The sequence below is a fragment of the Camelus dromedarius genome, chromosome 23 (assembly GCF_036321535.1).
Source record: "Camelus dromedarius isolate mCamDro1 chromosome 23, mCamDro1.pat, whole genome shotgun sequence".
NCBI lineage: Eukaryota > Metazoa > Chordata > Mammalia > Artiodactyla > Camelidae > Camelus > Camelus dromedarius.
The window spans coordinates 27,750,156-27,768,892 of NC_087458.1; the positions used below are offsets into that span (position 1 = coordinate 27,750,156).

The 18,737-nt window shown below is 44.8% G+C and overlaps 1 protein-coding gene and 1 pseudogene across 3 annotated transcripts in view; one reads left to right on the plus strand and one right to left on the minus strand.

Moving 5' to 3' along the window:
• Window positions 1–18,737, plus strand: part of RGL1 (ral guanine nucleotide dissociation stimulator like 1) — a 257,097-nt gene that overhangs the window by 115,363 nt on the left and 122,997 nt on the right. The gene's annotated exons all lie outside the window — the stretch shown is intronic.
• On the minus strand, window positions 7,538–8,492 carry LOC105096249 (histone H3.3A-like; annotated as a pseudogene).

Consider the following 18,737-nt stretch of genomic DNA (forward strand, 5'->3'; position numbering starts at 1 on the left):
GTCTGATTTGACATGCCGTCCATGGTTCACCCACATGGCTCAGGTTTTGGATCAAGATTTACACAGCACCGGTCTCTCTGAGGAGGGTGGTATACTTTCTCAGATCACTCAAGATAGGCCCAGCCTCCACAGAACTAGCTGTCTCTCCTCAAGGCCTGGCTTCGGTGCTCCTTGAAGGCAAGTGAGCAGTGATGGTGGAGCAGTTTCTGAAAGAGAGGGTTCTGTTCCCCCCGCTGCCCCTGACACAATGGTACACTTGGCATTCCTGAATCTGGGAGCCTCTGTAGACTTTTTTCTCAGTCTTTCAAGGGGCATCTGTAAGCGACTGGAAGGAAAACAGAGAAGGTGAGACTCTGTCCTCCCCTAGAGAACAGACTCATGCCAGTAAGGGAGCAGTGTAGCTGCCCGTTTTCTGGAATCAGGGATTGAAAAATGGTGATTCTTGCAGTTTGGTGCAGCCACTGTGGAAAACAGTATGGAGATTCCTCAAAAGACTAAAAATAGACCTACCATATGACCCAGCAATCCCACTTTTGGGCATCTATCCAGAGGGAACCCTAATTCAAAAAGACACCTGCACCCCAATGTTCATAGCAGCACTATTTACAATAGCCAAGACATGGAAACAGCCTAAATGTTCATCGACAGATGACTAGATAAAGAAGGTGTGGTATATTTATACAATGGAATACTACTCAGCCATAAAAGATGATAAAATAATGCCATTTGCAGCAACATGGATGTCCCTGGAGAATGTCATTCTCAGTGAAGTAAGCCAGAAAGAGAAAGAAAAATACCATATGATATCACTCATATGTGGAATCTAAAAAAAAAAAAGACAAATGAACTTATACATAAAACAGAAACAGACTCACAGACGTAGAATACAGACTTGTGGTTTCCAGTGGGGAGGAGGGTGGGAAGGGATAAAATGGGGTTTCAAGATTTGCAGATACTGACTGGTATATATAAAACAGATAAATAAGTATAGCACAGGGAAATATATTCAATATCTTGTAGTAGCTTATAGTAAAAAAGAATATGAAAATGAATATATGTATGTTCATAAATGACTGAGGCAATGTGCTGTACACCAGAAATTGACATAACATTGTAAACTGGCTATACTTCAATAAAAAAGAAAAAAGAAAAAAAAAAGGTGATTCTTATTTGTAGTATTGCCAACTTGCATTTTCTTGTGACCAGAGAGTTTACAGTGGCAGACGTGCTCAGATTTCAAGGTGTGGGAGATGGTCCCCAGAGTTAGTTCTGTGTCAAGGTGAGAGTGTGATTTAGTCCCCAAGGTTAATTCCAGGCCTGTGTATGTGCGTCTGAGACTGGTGCATGTGGTATTGCAGATACTGATCATGTTTGTGGGTTGTGTTGGAAACCTCAAAAACAAAGAGCTAGACAGAAGTGTGAGGAAAGACAGTTTGGAAGTGTGTTTCTTTTGATGAGTGGTGGAAAAGCATCAGTGCTGGGTTCTGTGGCCCAGCTGAAAAAAAGAAGGCGTTTTATGCTTAGCGTGTGGACGAAGACCATATTTGCGAGGAAAGAACTGAGGCTATTTGAAGAATTATCAGTTAATAAAAGAACAAAAAAATCAGTGTCTGATTAGCATGAAAAATTGCTCAGACCAAATAGGGACTAAAATGATCATTCAGTTTAGTTTTTATATAAAACACTTAGTGGGACAGAAAGGGCTTAGAATTTGATAAAACTCATCTTGATTTCAGTTTCCTCCCTGGCGGGGATACCTGTAAACAAGTTGAACATTCTTTATGTCCTAAATGAAATAACTTTCTCTAAAGAATTATTTTGGTGGAAAAATGGGTTCATAGTTAGTATGATAGCCTTCTTCTTAAAACAGAAATGAGCTGTCCTCAATATGGAGCTGTTTTCTGTCTGATGACCAGCCCAGCAGCTGTGCAGAGATCTTTGAGGTCTGTTGGCGTTATTATTCCTGGATCTCTTTGGAACAAATACCAGGTGGTATCATTTTAATATCTTGATGTGCTTTGTGTCAGTTTTTTTCAGGAGCATGATAAATTTGAACTCGTATTATCTCTTTTACTTTGGACCAGTCCCCCTTGTCATCAAGGCATCATTTTAAAAACAGCTGTTTGAGTTGAGGGGATACAGGATGTGGCCAAAGCTAATTGGCCCTCGGGGTAAATAAATGCGCTCATGACCGTGGGCTTATTAGCCTTACGTTATAACTAACTGAGGCAACCTACCTGGGGGAAAGTCCACTTCCCTGAAGAGGCTCTAGAATTTAGAAATTATCCAGAAAGGCTTACCATGATGCTGACCACCCTCTTCTGCCCTGCGATGAACACCTGGATGGTGCGTGAGAAGAGGGGAAAATTCTGTGCTTCCCCTGGGATCACCATCAGGTAGAAAATAATATTAAAGTCATGCTTATTTTATAGGATTTGTATCTGGGCCAACACCGTGGATATTTCACTCAGATAAATGTTGACAATCTTGCTCTCTAATGGAAGCCACTGAGGTAGGTTTTGGCCAATAGAAAGCCTTCATGTGCGTCACAACAAAAGGTGTGTGACAGGTGAGACTCAGTGTAGCGGGTCCCCTTGAATCGAGTCTCAGTCTTGTCTCATCTCTTCACTCTGTCTCTGTCATAAGCTGCACCAGCCTAGGCTGTGAAATGGATTAAGGAAGCTGCACTTCAAGACTGGATGCAAAAGCAAAGGCTTTTTTTTTTCCCCCCCCTTTTCCAAGTCCAAGAAAACAAAGGACTCACGCTGTTCAGTAGGAAGGGAGCCACGAGCAGCTGTGCAAGATCTGTTCTCTGAGGCTGGTTTATGTTCCTCGTACTTAAAGGCCTATCCTTTGTCAGTGTTCCCGCTGAACAGCTCTTGGCCAGGGGGGTGGGGAAGGGATGAGAGTGTTCCCTCTGAGGCTTCCTGGACAGCCGGGACAACGTTTTGGCCCCTCATACTCTTGGGCAAGGGCTAGTTCCTCTTCTCAAAGTCCCTTTTCCAAAATAAAGTTAGTAGAAAAAATTAAATTCAATAAAAAGCCCAGATGAGGCAATTATTTTCCTTCTTCTTTCCACTTCCCCCTCCGCCCTGATCCACAGTAAACATCTTTTGCAGGGGCCAACTTCTTCCTCTGTGTGGACTGGAATACTTCCTCTTCGGCTTAGCTGGCTCAGGATGTTACCAGTCTCTCTGCCAAGAATCTCCTTTTTCCTTCCCTCTTTGGCCACGTACCCCATTTCTGTTGAAGACACTAACTCAGAAATGCTTTAAAATCATAATAGAATATTTATCAGTACTTTTACGAATGAGGGGGACACATGAGAAGCCTCCCCTGGTGTCGGATCTCTCTCCCAAATGCCACCCTACCCTGTTAAGCGCTTTTTCCACCCCATCTCAGGTTCTTCACTCAAAGTTAGCCACTGCTGACTATTTCCCGAGGTTCTTCCATGCACACGCCTGAATGTAATTACATGCTCCTCTACATACATGTGTATATTTTAACACACAAGTAGTCACACTGTACATACTCTCCTGTACTTGGCTCCTTTCCCTTAGTGATGTGTCATGGAAAACTTTCCGTATTGGCACCCATGGATCCATCCCATTCTTTTAACTCATCCATTATACGGATATGCCATTTTTATTTAACCAGTCCCTGTAGTGATGGACATTTGATGTATTTTTCAAACCATGACAAGTAATGCTTCAGTGACCATCCTTGTTCATACGTTTCATTGAAGCGTTCCGTGAACATCCATGGGGTAAGTTCCTAATGGTGCCATCACTTGTTCAAAGGGAGAGTGTGTTTTTAATATTGATAGATACTGCTTTAAAAAGGTTATGCCCATTTTCACTCTCAAGATGATAAAAGTCTATTCTGAGTAGAAAGAAAAATGATGTTTTCTCAGACTTGTGGAGCTGGTTTCTGTTTTTATTCTTTATGTGCTTTCTGTGTTTTAGCTTCTGGAATCTGACACGTGAGTAAATGATGCTCACGTCAGCTCCCTCCTCCACCCTCCCCTTGAGGAGCCATCAGGCCCTGAAGCCAATCAATGGAGTAATTCTTGCCCCAGACCATAAACATTCATTTTCAACCTACGTTGGACCAGAAAAGGATGTGGGTTCTAATTGTGTCCACTGTGGTGACATTCTGTCCCCAGGGTACCTGCCACAAGGACACTAGGGTTCCAAATTCCTGGCAAGGTATCTGGAAGACAGGGCTTTGACCATTTTATCTCAACCCAGGCCCTCAAGATTTTGAGAGGGTATCACCCGCTCTGCTGCCCCATCAAACCTGTGAGGCAAGAAAGAATCTTCTTTGATGATTTGGCATCAAATCGGCATCTGAAGCTTCGTCAGGGAAACAGAGCTCATGGCCCAGACAGGGCAGCAGGGAGGAATGACTCAGCACTTGAAAGACTTTGCAGTGTGTTTGATCATGGTTGGATGCTTCTTCACAAAACCTGGCATTCTGATGTCTGACTAGCATCGTAGGCCCCCTGACACTGATCCTTCAGACCTCCTGGCCTGGACTTGGCACTATGTGTTTTCTCTTTTTTTTTTTAGGATTGATGGATTGATTGATTATTTTAAATTGAGTTATAGTCGATTTACAGTGTTGTGTCAATTTCTGGTGTACAGCACAATTCTTCAGTCAGACATGAATATATATATATATATTCATTTTCATATTCTTTTTCACTGTGAGCTCTTACAATATCTTGTATATATTTCCCTGTGCTATGCAGTATGAACTTGCTTATCTATTCTATATATGTCTGTCAGTATCTACAAACAGCTAACTCCCAGTCTGTCCCTCCCCACCCCCACCCCCGGCAACCACAAGTTTGGCACTGTGTATTTGTATAGTTGAATGGGAATGTTAGTCACAAAAGCCACCCAGACATGTGTAATATGACAGACTAATGCAGGTAGAGCAGACCTTGTGGTGGATGGATTATAATTACTTTATTTTTCTCGGTAGAGTACTCTAGCTACCAGACATGGATTTGGTGAGATTGTTGTCATGTTTTGTAAAGAATCTGGAGCTCCTAAGAGTAAAGCTGGAAAGTGATTGTAAAATAATGATGCACAATGTGCTTAACTCTCCCCCATCCCGCTGCGGCACAGACATTGGCAAAATAAGGGGGCAGGAGGATCTCCATGTCCAGAATGTACTGCCCCACAGGGAACAAGAGGCTGAGTGTTACTCAGGAGGCAAGAATTAACTTTGCCCATTTTAATCATAAACAGGAACACCCACGTAGTCTGGTTTTCCTACCCGTGCTGGGTTGGGGGGGCGGGGGGGGAAATAGCTGTGTTCCCTGGGTCCCCGGGTTTCCCTCTGTCAGTGGGGAAGGTTGCTGGGCACTTTTTCATCACACTTGTGGACCTAGTAGGTGCCGAAAGGAGGAGCTGACGGGATTTGAACTGGGTGACTGACTATTCTGGCTCTGTTTTGGGGAACCATCAAACCTGGGGGTGGGGGATGGGGGCTTCCAGATGCATTTTGGGGTCAGGGGAGATGGGGAGATGCAAAGAGATAACTCCAAGTAGAGAGGCTGAAGGGAAGAAAACAAGGAACACACACACACATGTGTATAGAATAATATTTTATTATTACTAGAGGAATGCTCGGTGAATTTCCTCAAAGTCCACAGTGACAGGGCCCTTACCCCCCCATGTTTCAGGAATGATTTGACCAAGGATGCTAAGCAGGCACTTGACAGTGTGAGCTTTTTCAGCTCTATTCCTTGATGGACCATTACTCATTTTGCGAAACCGAGCCAAGTCTCTCCCTGTCTCTCTCCCCTGGCTGTTTTGCTTTGCTAAGAAATCAGACATGGATCTTATTCCCAGGATGTTTATTTATATTCTTGGGGAGATAAGACGTTTAAAATAAGGAAGAATGCAATAAAAATCCATAATGGAAGTCCAGATAATGAGCTGCAGGAGTTCAGAAGAGGGAGATGTAATTTCCAGCCAGGATGCGGAGGAGATATTGGATGGTCATATTTTGGGACTTAATATTTATTAAGAATTCCTCGGTAAATGGGGATGGAATGGGAGAAAGCTCTTTCCAGGCCGAGTGTTTGGGAGGAATGAATCTGAGAGGTCCGTAAGCGTGGGGCATGAATAGCAAATGGCAGTGAGATTATTTTGACTGGAGTAAAGGATGCACAAAGCAGAGTGAGAAAGAAGGTTCAGTGGTGGGTGGGCCCTAATCAGAAGGGCCTTGCATGTCAATTGTTACAGCTCAAGGTATTGTTAGAAATGGCCTGGTTCACTGCCAAAGACACAGCAAGCTGGTGGAGCCTAGATCAGCCCCTGGGGACAGGCAGGGGCTGGGAGGAATATGGCCACAGACGGCAAGGCGGTCACCCAGGCAAGCAGGGCTGGTATTGGGAGGCGGGTGACAAGTCTCAGGGCTGGGAGGTGCTGGGACTGGGAAATCTGGAAACAGGTGGCGCTGAGAAATGCAATCAGAAGTAAGGGAATGGGAGAGTCGGTCAGCAGTTAGCAGGCTCCAGCCGCTACACTCTGGTTTACGGGCCGACTTCCAAGTTCTGGAAAAAGGAAAGCGTGGAACGGAGAGCGAGAAGCAGGGCCCCCGCCCCGGAGGGAGCAGGCAGACTTCCAAGCCAGGAGTCAGACCTGGAACACGGGGCCCGACTCGAAGGAGGAATGGTCGGATGCTCCATTCCAGCGCGCTGAGCCAAGGGCTTTTCATTCCTTCTGCATAAGGTTATGACTGGTCTCAGACGCTCGGTCTACAGGTGGGAGGGAAGCAGCCCAGCTGTGTGGAGGGGAGGATGCAGATGCTGGAGAAAAGGCAGGGCTCACTGCTGGTCAAAGAGTCTGGGCTCTATTTGGTGGGCAAAAGGTGAAAAATGGAAAAATGACAACATGGGAATATCTTAATTAGAGTTGTATTTCAGGAAGATCAGTTTGATCCTAGTGGGTAGAATGAACTAAAGTTAAGTAAGTTCTCACCTGTAACAAATTTCTACTCTTCCTCGTCCTGAATACTTCTCCAATGTGTTCACCTCTCTGCATACATCTCTGTAGAACTGTGGGTTCAATAAACTATATTATTAAAATTAGTTAACAAATAAAATATTAACTTCACCTATTTCTTTTTTACTTTTTTAATGCGGCTTCTAGAAAGGTGAAAATCACAGAAGTGGCTCACATTATATTTATATGGGGCTGTTCTGCTCTCATCTTTTCTTCATCCTGCAATCAGATCCTTTTTTTTTTTTTTTTTTTTAGAAACAAATGTAAGCCATATTCACACTTATTTAGTTACCTTTAAACACATATGGTGCCCTAGAATTTATCATTTCATGATATCTCAGAATTTATGTCTCTGGCCATGAAGCATAAAAATACAACTCTTCTAACTGAATCACTTGGCCGTACATCTAAAGCTAACACAATATTGTAAGTCAGCGATACCTCAATAAAATATATATGTGTGTAGATCAGATCTTTTTAATTTATTTTTTTAATTTAAAAAAATTTTTTCCAGAAAAATTTAACAGGTTTATTTATAATTGTTATAAAGTTGAACTGCTGAAAGTCGTTCACTGAAACATTTTGACTTCCATTAATGCTTTATGGCCCCACATTTATATTAAAAATTCACACACAAATGAAAATGGAAAAACTGCCAATACCTGATTTCTGTCCCCTATTTTTCCACTTGCAGTCATATACTTAGGTACCTTTTGATCCCATGGAAAAAAAATAACGTTCAGAACTACCAATAACAGGAAGAAGAGATCTTTTATTTTTTTTAAAGAGTGAAATGTTTCCCATCATAGTGGATTCTTAAGCACGTTCTCCACGTACGCGGCATGCTAGCTGGATGTCTTTTGGCATAATTGTTACACACTTGGCATGGACAGCACACAGGTTGGTGTCTTCAAAAAGGCCAACCAGATAGGCCTCACTTGCCTCCTGCAAAGCACCAATAGCTGCACTCTGGAAGCGCAGATCTGTTTTGAAGTCCTGAGCGATCTCCCGCACCGGACGCTGGAAGGGAGGCTTGCGAATCAGAAGTTCAGCGGACTCCCTGTAACGTCTAATTTCACTGAGCGCCCCGGTGCCGGGCCTGTAACGGTGACGTTTCTTCCCCCCTCCAGTAGAGGGCGCACGCTTGCGAGCGGCTTTTGTAGCCAGCTGCTTCCTCCGGGCGTTACCACCGGTCGGTTTGCGGGTTTGCGGGCAGTCCGCTTTGTACGAGCCAGGGCATAGAGACCTCCTTACTTACCCTCCTTCCCCTTCGGCCGGAGCTCGGCAAGCGAGAGGCGTTGCTGGCGTTGGAGAGCGACGGCGGTGCGCTGGCGGCTGCGAGCGCCATCAGATCTTTTTTAAATGCATGCCTTCTCCTGCCACGCTGCGGTGTGAGGCCTCCCGACGGTCTCCACGCCCCAGGATAGAGCCCGGGTGCCTTAACGTCCCGTAATCTGGCTCTGATGTCATCTCTCGACAGCGCCTTCCCATTGCCCTCATCCGTCAGGCCGCCACACTATGTACATTCTGTTCTGTGTGTGACATCACTTTCTTCTCGTCGGCATCCACGGCCTTGCTGGTCTTACTCCTTTCCCTGAACTAAGCATGTCTCCCCCTTCCCACCCGCTAACTTTTGCTTCCCACTGAAGTCCCAGCTTTAGATATCTCTGACTCCTCTCACTCCCTGATGCTAGGGGCCACCACGTGCCCTCTCCGTTAAGCACTCACACTCTCTGTAAGGTCCTGTTTACTTCTCTCTCTCCCCTCTAGACTGTAAGTTCCCTGAAAGCAGGGGCTCCCTATTGATCCCCCAGCCTGCCCGGCGCCTAGCACAGTCCTGGAGCACAGTGGCTGCCTGAGTGACTGTGTGAGCAAACAAATGGGGCCGTCAGGCCAGACAACACGAACCTGGACCAGGATGGCAGCACTGGGAGTGGAAGGGATGAGACACTCATGAAAGAGCCAGGAAGGATGTGATTCTTGAGTGCTGGCAACTGTGTGGATGCACCTCTGATTACGAATGGGGATGAAGAACCAACATACTTCATGAGGTTCCTTAAGTCCTCAAACATACAAGCAACAGCAACAATGCAGCAAAAATGTCTAAGAACAAAAATGTGTTCTTTGGGAAGTAACATGAACATGATATTTGGAGTCAAAAGACTTGGCTCCAGCATTTATATTGTCTTTGTCATCTTGGCATTTCAGTTTCTTAGGTCATAAAATGGAGATATAATACCTCTGCTTTGGAGGGCTGCTGTGAAGATTAAGAGAACTAATGTATGTGTAAACTGCAGAATGACAGAAAGCGTTAGTGATGACCAGCACAAAAATATTCACACCTGCAAACAGGTGACAGTCATGCTGTGGGGACTAAATTATACATGATTCCGACCAGCCCCAACGATGTAATTCTCAAACAAACCACCAGGGCGCAGAGGAGCTTGTCCAGTTTACCCCGGGTGAAGTCACGCATCTCCATCAACACGACTCTCGGAGCACTCTGGCGAGAGACGAGCCCCAGGGGCGGCGGGCGCCTGTGCCCACGTGGTGCGGCGGGTCTGGGCGGCCTGCCTCCTCTGCTTGGTCTGTCGTGGCCTTACGTCTGACTCTAAGCTTGGGCTCACACTTTTCCCGCGCTCTGGACGGCTCTCTCCTTTGCCCCCACCCTCCTTCCCCAAACCCCTCCGCCGCCCCCTGAAACTCTCTTCATACTTCATCTCCTTCAGGAGACTCACAGCATTCACTGTCTCTAATGTTGCTTCCCCCTCCTCCAAAGAGACCCCAGCATCCTCTCCACCCCCTGGGCAGGGACAGCACCAACAGCGAGTGTTCCCGAGGCGGACCTGAGGGAGGCCTCTCCGCCCCGCTGGTGTTCCTGCCCCCAGACCTGGGTCAGACGCTCCCCTGGGACGTGCGGGGCTGGCTGTTCTCAGCAGGACAGACTGCAGCACTCAGACTCTGGCTTGGGGTTTAGAGTCTGCGTGGTTCCACCCAAGACCCACAGCCACGCCCGTCCCTCTTGCCCGCTTGCTTCGGTCATTCCCTTGTTTGCCACCCCGGACCGCCCGCCCTTGCTTTAGATACTGGACCGGGAGGTGAGAGTCAGTGCCTCACACATAGTTATGTGCTCTGTTAAAGTCATTAAAATCATTACTTACTTACCTGACCCTTCACAGGGCATTATTTGAGGGATTGGAGGATTACATAAAAGAAAATAAAAGCATACCTCGTATTTCCAAGGCACATGTGTCCAGGTAGTGTATTACACTATTAAGCCAAGTTAGTGCTCAGAAAGTGAAGATGTGGCTCTACTTAATTTTTAGGGAAGATGTGTAGTTACCAGCATGTTTGGAGCACTTTGTGAACTACTGGGCCGTGTCTAGGATTCTGTTTGATCTGCGATCCCTCTGAGTCCTGGGCCTTCTCCTGTTCTCTTCCCTCTGCCTGGGTTGCTCTCTCCTCCTCCCGCATCTGTTTCCTCTACTAATTCTAGTTCCATCTCACCTTTCAGAGCTCACCTTAGAGATCATTTTCCCTGGGAAGCAACTCCTGAATCTCATAGGCTCAGCCTGTAGACTCCAGTACCAACCCTTTTCTCAGCATTTATCACACTAGAAATATATGTGTTTTGTCTGTTTCTCCCTCTAGTCCGTGAGCACCGTGAGGCAGGTACCACAACTGTCTTGTTCAAAGTTATTTCTGCAGTGACTAGCACAGTGCCTGATATGTAGTGAACACTCAGTAAATGGTCATTGCATGAGTATTGTTATTTTCCTGTTAAATGGGCAGAATTGACTCCTGCTAACCCACGCTGATCCTGTTTTGTTTGAGACAAGAAATGAGGTGTATAGAATGAAAATGTGTTTAGTTTGGGGGCAGGAAAAGGGGAGGAGTCACAACCTTTGGTTTATTCAGCTTCTTATTATGCATTGCATGCATAATAAATAGATAAAAAAAATCCCTTTCAGAGCCCAGAATAATTTCAGAATCAGAGCACATCAGAGTAAATCTTAGATTATTATGATTGAGCCTTTGGCTAAGTGACTGTCTTACCTCTGCTGATTTATGTTCTATATAACAGGTGTATTAATTGGGATGTAGATTTGGTTACTTGTAACAGAGAGACAATTCTACAACTTAAACAAGAAGGAATTCTGTTTATCTCTTATGAAGCAGTCCAGAGTAGACAGTCCCAGACTCTCTGTTCTACGAGGTAACAGTCGGAGCCGGGCCCTTTCTATCCTGCCGCTCCATCATCCTAGAATGACGCCCTTGTCCGCACGGTTCATGGTCACAACAAAATCCTAGGAGGTCCAGTTTTGTCCTGGAATCCTTGGACCCTACACCCAAAGTAAATTTAATTCCTTTTTGCTGCCTGGAACTGATGCTGAGCTCTTCTGGACATTCCTAGGGCAGCCTGAGTCTGGCATGGATTTATAGAACCAGCCAGACTGTGGGAATTCTCACTGCTTGACCAACTTCCACTTTACCCCCCCCCAAGCCTTTTCAGGTGGCAAAGACCAAAAACTTAGCCTGAGTTGGGCACGTATATCGAGAGTGTCAGCTGGTCCTCCCGCTAAGGTCACGAGCCTTCAACCAACTGTGGTGTGGGTTCCTGAGGCACGGGACACACTGACTTCACAGCAGGGCACCCTGGCAGGTTACAGGAGAGAAATGCCTTCACATAATGTTAAATACATTATCTGTTTGGCTCTAAGTAAAAGTATATTACCTCCTTGGCTGTGAGGTTGCCACATGACGCAATTGCACTGTCCCTTCTTTATCGTGCCTTTCTGGTGGGCTTGTGTTGTTCTGGAGAGAAATCACTAGGCTTTATGATTAAGGTTTGCGACGAAGGCCAACTGTGTGATCAGTTCTCCAGTCCCACAATGCATACACTCAGTCCAACCACATACACAAGCCACCTAATATTCCAGCTTCTACCATAGCCACCTCCAACTCCCCTTTCTACAACACACACACACACTCACACACACACACAATCTCTGGAGGAAAAGGAGAGAAAAACCAGGGTAGGAGTAGAGCTGTATGCAGCTTTCTAGAGCATCAGCTGTTCTCCTACTTAGAAGAAGCCAAATAAACCAAAGGCTGTGACTCTTCCCCTTCTCCTGCCCCCAAATGAAACACATTTTCACCCTATAGGCCTCATTTCATGTCTCAGACAAAACAGGATCAGTGTGGGTTAGCAGGAGTCGATTCTGCCCGTTTAACAGGAAAGTACCAAGAACCAAACCTCCGTCTAACTCCACTCCTGGCAAAGGCAATATACGAGAGGTTTTCTGATCTTTAAAAAGACATCATCTAATTGATATCCAATTCACAATTAACTCTCGGAAGCGATGAAATTCACTTCTGTTTGTGTTTTTGTGTGTCTTTGTGTGAGTAGTTCCCATATTTGCAGCATTTCTGTTAATGGCTGTGAAAGTTGTATTCCCATTATATATGTTTTTCTTTTCTTTCCACCTTCTCAAAAGTTCTCCTTTAAGACCGAAACTTTCCATTCTTGGTTTCATCCAAAAGACAAATATTTCTGGGAAAACACCACATTTAAGCTATTCAGCAATTCTGGTGTTATGTAACTGACCACACTAAGACTTTCAATTAACTCCGGTTACATTTTATTGAAGAGTGTCACAGAACAGAATAACCAGTGCTCACTTCTAAAAACTCTTGTATGTTTTTAAACAGGGACAATCCTTTTAAAATACATGCAGCATCTTGTGGTAATGATGAAGGTAAATCCTTTGTCATTTGAAGTGTTCTAAAGCACACTGCCTGGATTCCGAGGCTGACTTTCGCGGGTCTGAGCATTTTTGGTTGCTGTAAGCTCTCCTTTCAGGGAGTTTGTATAACCCACGCTCTGCTGGCCTCCTTTCCCTCTCTCTCCTTTGTGGTTACTTTTGTTCAATCTTCTTCAGCCCTGGGTGCATTTTGAGACTGCTTAGCCTCTGTGATTCCTCCTGGGGAATGTGACTTCAGGGCTTCAGACAACTTCCTGTGCCTATTAACTTGAAACTCTTTGCCTTTCTTTCTTATCATTTCAGTCTCTCTCTTTTCTTTCTCCCCAGAACTGAACTGGTCATATTTTTTCCCCACAGCAGAGAGTCCTTCCCATTTTCTCCTTGTTTTCATGTCCCCACCACAATCCTAGTGTCCCACTCTTAAAACCTTGCAGGGTTGTTTTTTTCTTTTTTTTGTTTTTTCCCTTCTCATTTACTGGCAACAGGCTGCCTGTCATTAGGTTGCAACGTTTATTTTTCCAAAATATCACTCAGACTCATTTCTTTATTTCAAAACCCTTACCTTGTCTCAGCCTGGGGCTTAATTATTTGGCGTGTGCATTACTAACAGCTTCCTAGAAGACGGCTCTGCCTCCCTGCTTTCCTCCCTCTAAGTTGTCCTCTGGACAAGTGTTAGAATCATCTTGTTCACGCTCTGTTTTATTGTTTCAATTTCCTGTTAAGAACAATTCAAGAATCTCCACCAACCAACTTGTTTATCCAAACTTCCTTTTCCCTGGACTATGTGAGCCACTTCCCCAAACAACTATCATCTTTGGAACCTTCCATCCTCCCAACTGGAAGACCCCACCCCACCCCCCAGTTCGTGTTTTGTTTTTTTTTCCCCCAAAGGTAGCGGTTAACACAGCCTTACTGGGAACTGCAGTTATCTGCAAGCGCTGTGGCGGTGGCCGCCACCTGATGGACTTCCTCGGTGTCTTCTCGGACGCCTGCTTCTCAGGCTGCCCTGCCCTCTGAGTCTGTACGTGCTGAGCGGTGGCTGCGTAAAGTCATTTTCCACTTACTCCCTTTATACCTTATTTCTGCTTTTAGAGTATAAACAACTTCAAGGCAGAGATAATGTCTAAGATTTATTTACATCACTCACACAATTACTAAGCGCTTCCTGAATTCACAGCGTGGCGTCCATCTATGTATCTATCAATAGGTCAAGTCAAATAGTTATTTGTTGAGCGTGTGCTGTGTACTAGGCACTGTGTAAGGTGACAGAGCACAGCGATGAGGGAAAGGCTAACATTACCTCTGCCTTCAAAGAGTTTGGGGAAAATCGATATTTATCAGATAATCATACAATTAAATAAAATTACAACTGTGACAGAGCTACAAAGGGAGGAACATGGTGCCATGAGAGCATAGAATGGGGGGGTTTAGCCCACGTCGGAGAGGAGAAGAGGGAGGGATGTCCCAAAAAGAGAGAATCACATGAGTAAAGGCTCCGTGATGGGGTGGGGCCATTGGAGGATGACAGGGGTTCCTGGAGCCCAGAGAGCGTCCATGAAGTGAGGTGGGAGGAGGCTGCAGAGGTCGGCGGGGGCCAGCCTGGCCAAGGCCTGACGGGATACGAGAAGGATCTAGGATTTCATCCTCAGCAATGGGGAGCCACTGGAGGGATTTAAGAATCGGAGGTGGTGGTGTGGTGATTTGAACAGATTACTCAGGTCCGGTGTGGAGACAGTTGGAGGTGGAAAAGAGTATAGAGCATAGTGTTTTTCTGCGCCACGTAGCAACTCAGTAAATGTTGCTCATTGACTCGGCAGGCTGGGGGGCTTGCTGGGTTCTTTGTACCACCACGTTTTAGCTTCATGCTGCAAAATCTTGAGCTATAGGTCTGATTTTGAATGAGTCAGTCTCTTGTCGCTTTTGCAACCCATTGACTTGACATCAGCAGCATCATCCCCACCATCGTCATGAACAACACCGAGTATGAACTGTGGTGCCAGATGCTGTGCTAAAGGCTGGTGTGGATCATCTCACTTGATTCTCACTGTGAGTCAGTGAGGAAGGTGTTTCTGTCCCTGCATTTTATAGGCTTAAGAGAAGAGACCTTGCCTCGGAGAGAAGTGACGGATCAGGACTCAGATCCGGTGTCCCTGCTGCCGAGTCTCACTCTAGCTGTTATGTGGTAATAGCTCTAATTCAGTTGGGTTTTCAGCACCGCTTCAATACCATCATTATGGATAAAGGAGGTTCCTTTAGCCCTGAAACGAGATATGATTTGTCTAATTGCCCAGTAACTCCTCCCAGAATCTTGGTCATGCCCTTCATGGCATCAGGTCACCCATCTCCACTTTGCCAAATGTCTTACTGTGTGTCACACAGACCTGGCATTGTGTCTGAGCTGGTTGTCGTCTGCTTTGATCTTTTCCATCATGAGAAAACATTTCTGTGTGTCCTTTTTTTCTTTCACAGAAATCTATAATTAGATGAGCTTCTGATGCTCATTAGCCCAAGTTACAAATAGTGTTCAAGTAACCAGCTTCCTCCTCGGAGAAGCATCACCAACAATTAAGAGTGACCACCAACAGCCGGTCAGTGTGTGTCATCACGGCCAGAGGAAGCCCCTGCCTTTGGCCTGCCGTCTGTCTGAGTGCAATTTGTTTATGTTTCTTCTGTCTCCATTTTCTACCCCCTAGGGCAGCCTCTTTTTCAGTTGTAGTAGGTCCATCTAAAACTGACTTGTAATTTGCTTGCCTAAATGAAAAAAAAAAAAAACAACCTAATAACAGCATTGAAAAATTTTAACATATACCTCATAGCATCTCTGTGATAATTAATAAAAATCACTTCTGGGCTCTCAGAAAATCGAAGCAATTGTCTACAGCTTAAAGAGGACCGGTCATCTTTAACCAAGCATGACTGGCCCCTTACCTTTTGCAAAGCAAGGTTGAAAGTTCAAGCCAAGAGGAGGTGAGTGGGGCAACGCCAGTTAGCATAGCTAGAAACAGCCATCGCAGGGTGCCGCGCTGATAGGCTGCCTCCGGCTGCCTCTTCGGCTGATGGTGGGAAGCTGAAGATGGAACGTTAATGAGCACCCCATCCTGCAAGCCTGGGGTAGGGAGCAGCATTTCCTGGGGATGTGGAAAGGATTAAGTAGGTTGAATTTTGACAACGCTTTGATATTTGTTGGGGAAAGGAGTTAAGAAGTAACAAATATTTGCTTATGTCCTCCACCCAAAGTTGTTTGCTTCTTTTAGGGACCTCCAAACAGCTAAAGGTGTATTTGTGAATAACGTGTTGCAAAATGTCTATTATCAATTCCATTCAAAAGTGGGGAAGGTTCTGAAACTCACCTGTTTAGGTAAGGGCTGTAGGCAAACCCAGGCAGCGGGCACTCAGCTGTCCTCACCTGTCAGGTCAGGGAGGAGAATCCTGCCCTCTCACTTATTTAACTCTTTTCACACAGCTGCTTTGTTATTATTATTACTATTGCTGTCTTAGGACTGTTTTCCTCTGACCGTGTAGCTGGGGCGTAGGACATCCTAGTCCGGCATTGAGTTTGAGGACAAAACCAAGGCTTTCCCATCTCTGACCATCTTACGCCAATATCACCATCTCCAAGACGAGTGTTAACTACTGATTTCCAAGTACAATGTCTGTTACACTTGCATCGCTTTTACTTTTCTGTCCTGCAGTGCCGTCTGCTACCTAAGCAAACACCTAAAGAACAGGCAGATTCACGCCAAGAGCAGTCAATGAACACAGATTACATTACAGACAAAGAGGGTGGGGGTAGGGAGGGAGGGAGATAGATTTTCACTCAAGGCCCCCTATGTTCCAAGTATTCTATTGGGTGCTTTAGATAGCAGCGTTTATTCTGTTAGATGCTTTATACAGATGGTTTATTTAACGCTCATGATAAGCATGAAAGGAAATCAGAGGCAGACACCAAGGCTGTGAGAAGTGGGGGGCAGACTCTTGGTTGACAAGTTGTCTGGGGCTGGAATTCAACTCCTGGCCCTCGCACACCAGATGTCTCATCATTCACCCAGCCACAGGAGTATTGACTCTATGTCAACCCACATACATAAAAGCATCTTGTCATAATTTTTATATTTTTCACATCTCCTTTCAGCTAGAGATGTAGAATAAAGTCTAGAAAAGCATGGTGTCATAGAGGCCAGAGAATGAGTAAATGAATGAATGGAGAGTGTAAACAATATATTCCCACTTCTAGACAGAGTCGCTTATAGAATCTGCACACCAGCTGCTTGTGTTTGCGCTTACCGGTTCTCTATTTATTGGCTCTGGTGGAACTGTAAAGCGAGAAAGTTTGTTTCTGTGTTTGTGTTTGTTTTTCTTTTTCCCTAGCTTAGAGTCCTTCCACACCTCTTCCCTCTTTCCTGTTCTGCCCTAAGACTCTTCTGTTGCTGCTGACTGTCAGTGAGCACCAAACGTGACAACATGGAACTATTCCCAGCAACGCCCTGTTGCTTTAAATATCGGTCTTCTCTGCTCTCTTTTCCCTCTCCCTCGACTTGAACACATCTTCAAGGGTGCAGCACATCACTGCTAACTATAAGCACAATATTGTCCATAGATCTCTAGTATTTCTTCATCTTGCATAACTGAGATGTGATGCACACTGAACAGCAGCTCCCTATTCCCCGCTCCCTCAGCCCCTGGTAACCACTGTTCTACTTTCTGCTTCTAAGACTCTGCCTGCTTCAGCTACTCGTGTAAGTGGAACCATGCAGTATTTACCCTTCTGTGACTGCCTTGTTTTACTCAGCGTAATGACCTCTAGACTCGTATGTGACGGGATGTCCTTTCTTCAGGCTGAGTAATATTCCATTGTCTGTATACACCACTTCTTCTTTATCCGTTCATCCATCGTTGGACAATGAGGTTGTTTCCACATCTTGGTTATCATGAATAGTGCTGCAGTGAATGTGGGAGAACTCAGATCTCTTTGAGATCTTGATTTAAATTCTTTTGGATAAATACCCAGAAGTGGGATTGCTGGATCACGTGCTAGTTCTACTCTTAATTTATTGAGGAGTCTCCACATTGTTTTCTGTAATGATTGTACCAGTTGACATTCTTACCAACAGTGTACAAGGGTTCCCTTTTCTCCACATCCTTGTCAATGTTTGTGAATTTTTTTTTAATAATGGCCACCCTAAAAAGAGAAAAATAATAATAATGGCCGTCGTAAGAGGTGTGAGGTGATATCTCACTGTGGTTTTGATTTGCATTTCCCTGATGATTAGTCGTGTTGAGCCTCTTTTCTTTTAATAATTTTTAATTTAATGTTTTTTAAAAATATTTTATTTATTTATTATTGTATTATTTAATTATTTTATTTTTGGCAAGGGGGGGCATTCAAGGTTATTTTTGAAGGAAGTACTGGGGATTGAACCCAGGACCTTATGCATGCTAAGCATGCGCTCTACCACTTGAGCTACACCTCCCCCCTTGAGCCTTTTTTCATGTACTTGTTGACGATTTGTCTGTATTCTTCAGAGAAATGTTTATTTAAGGCCTTTGCTCATTTTTAAATTCAGTTACTATTACTATTATTTGCTATTGAGTTGTAGGAGTTACTTATATATTATGGATATTAACTCTCTATCAGATGTGTTTTTGGCAGATACTTTCTCCCGTACCACTCGTCACCTTATCACTATGTCCTAACTGTTCCCTTTGCTGTGCAGAAGCTTCTTAGCACAAGGTCGGCTTACTTGTCTATTTTTATTTTGTTGCCTGTGCTTTTGGTGTCATATCCATGAAATCATTGCCAAGACCAATGTTATGAAGCTTTGTGTGTATTCCTCTATAGTTTCAGGTCTTATATTTAAGTCTTTAATCCATTTTGAGTTGATATTTGTGTTTGGGCTAAGCGTTCGGTTTTCAGTGTCATTCTTTTGCATCTGGATATCCGGTTTTCCCA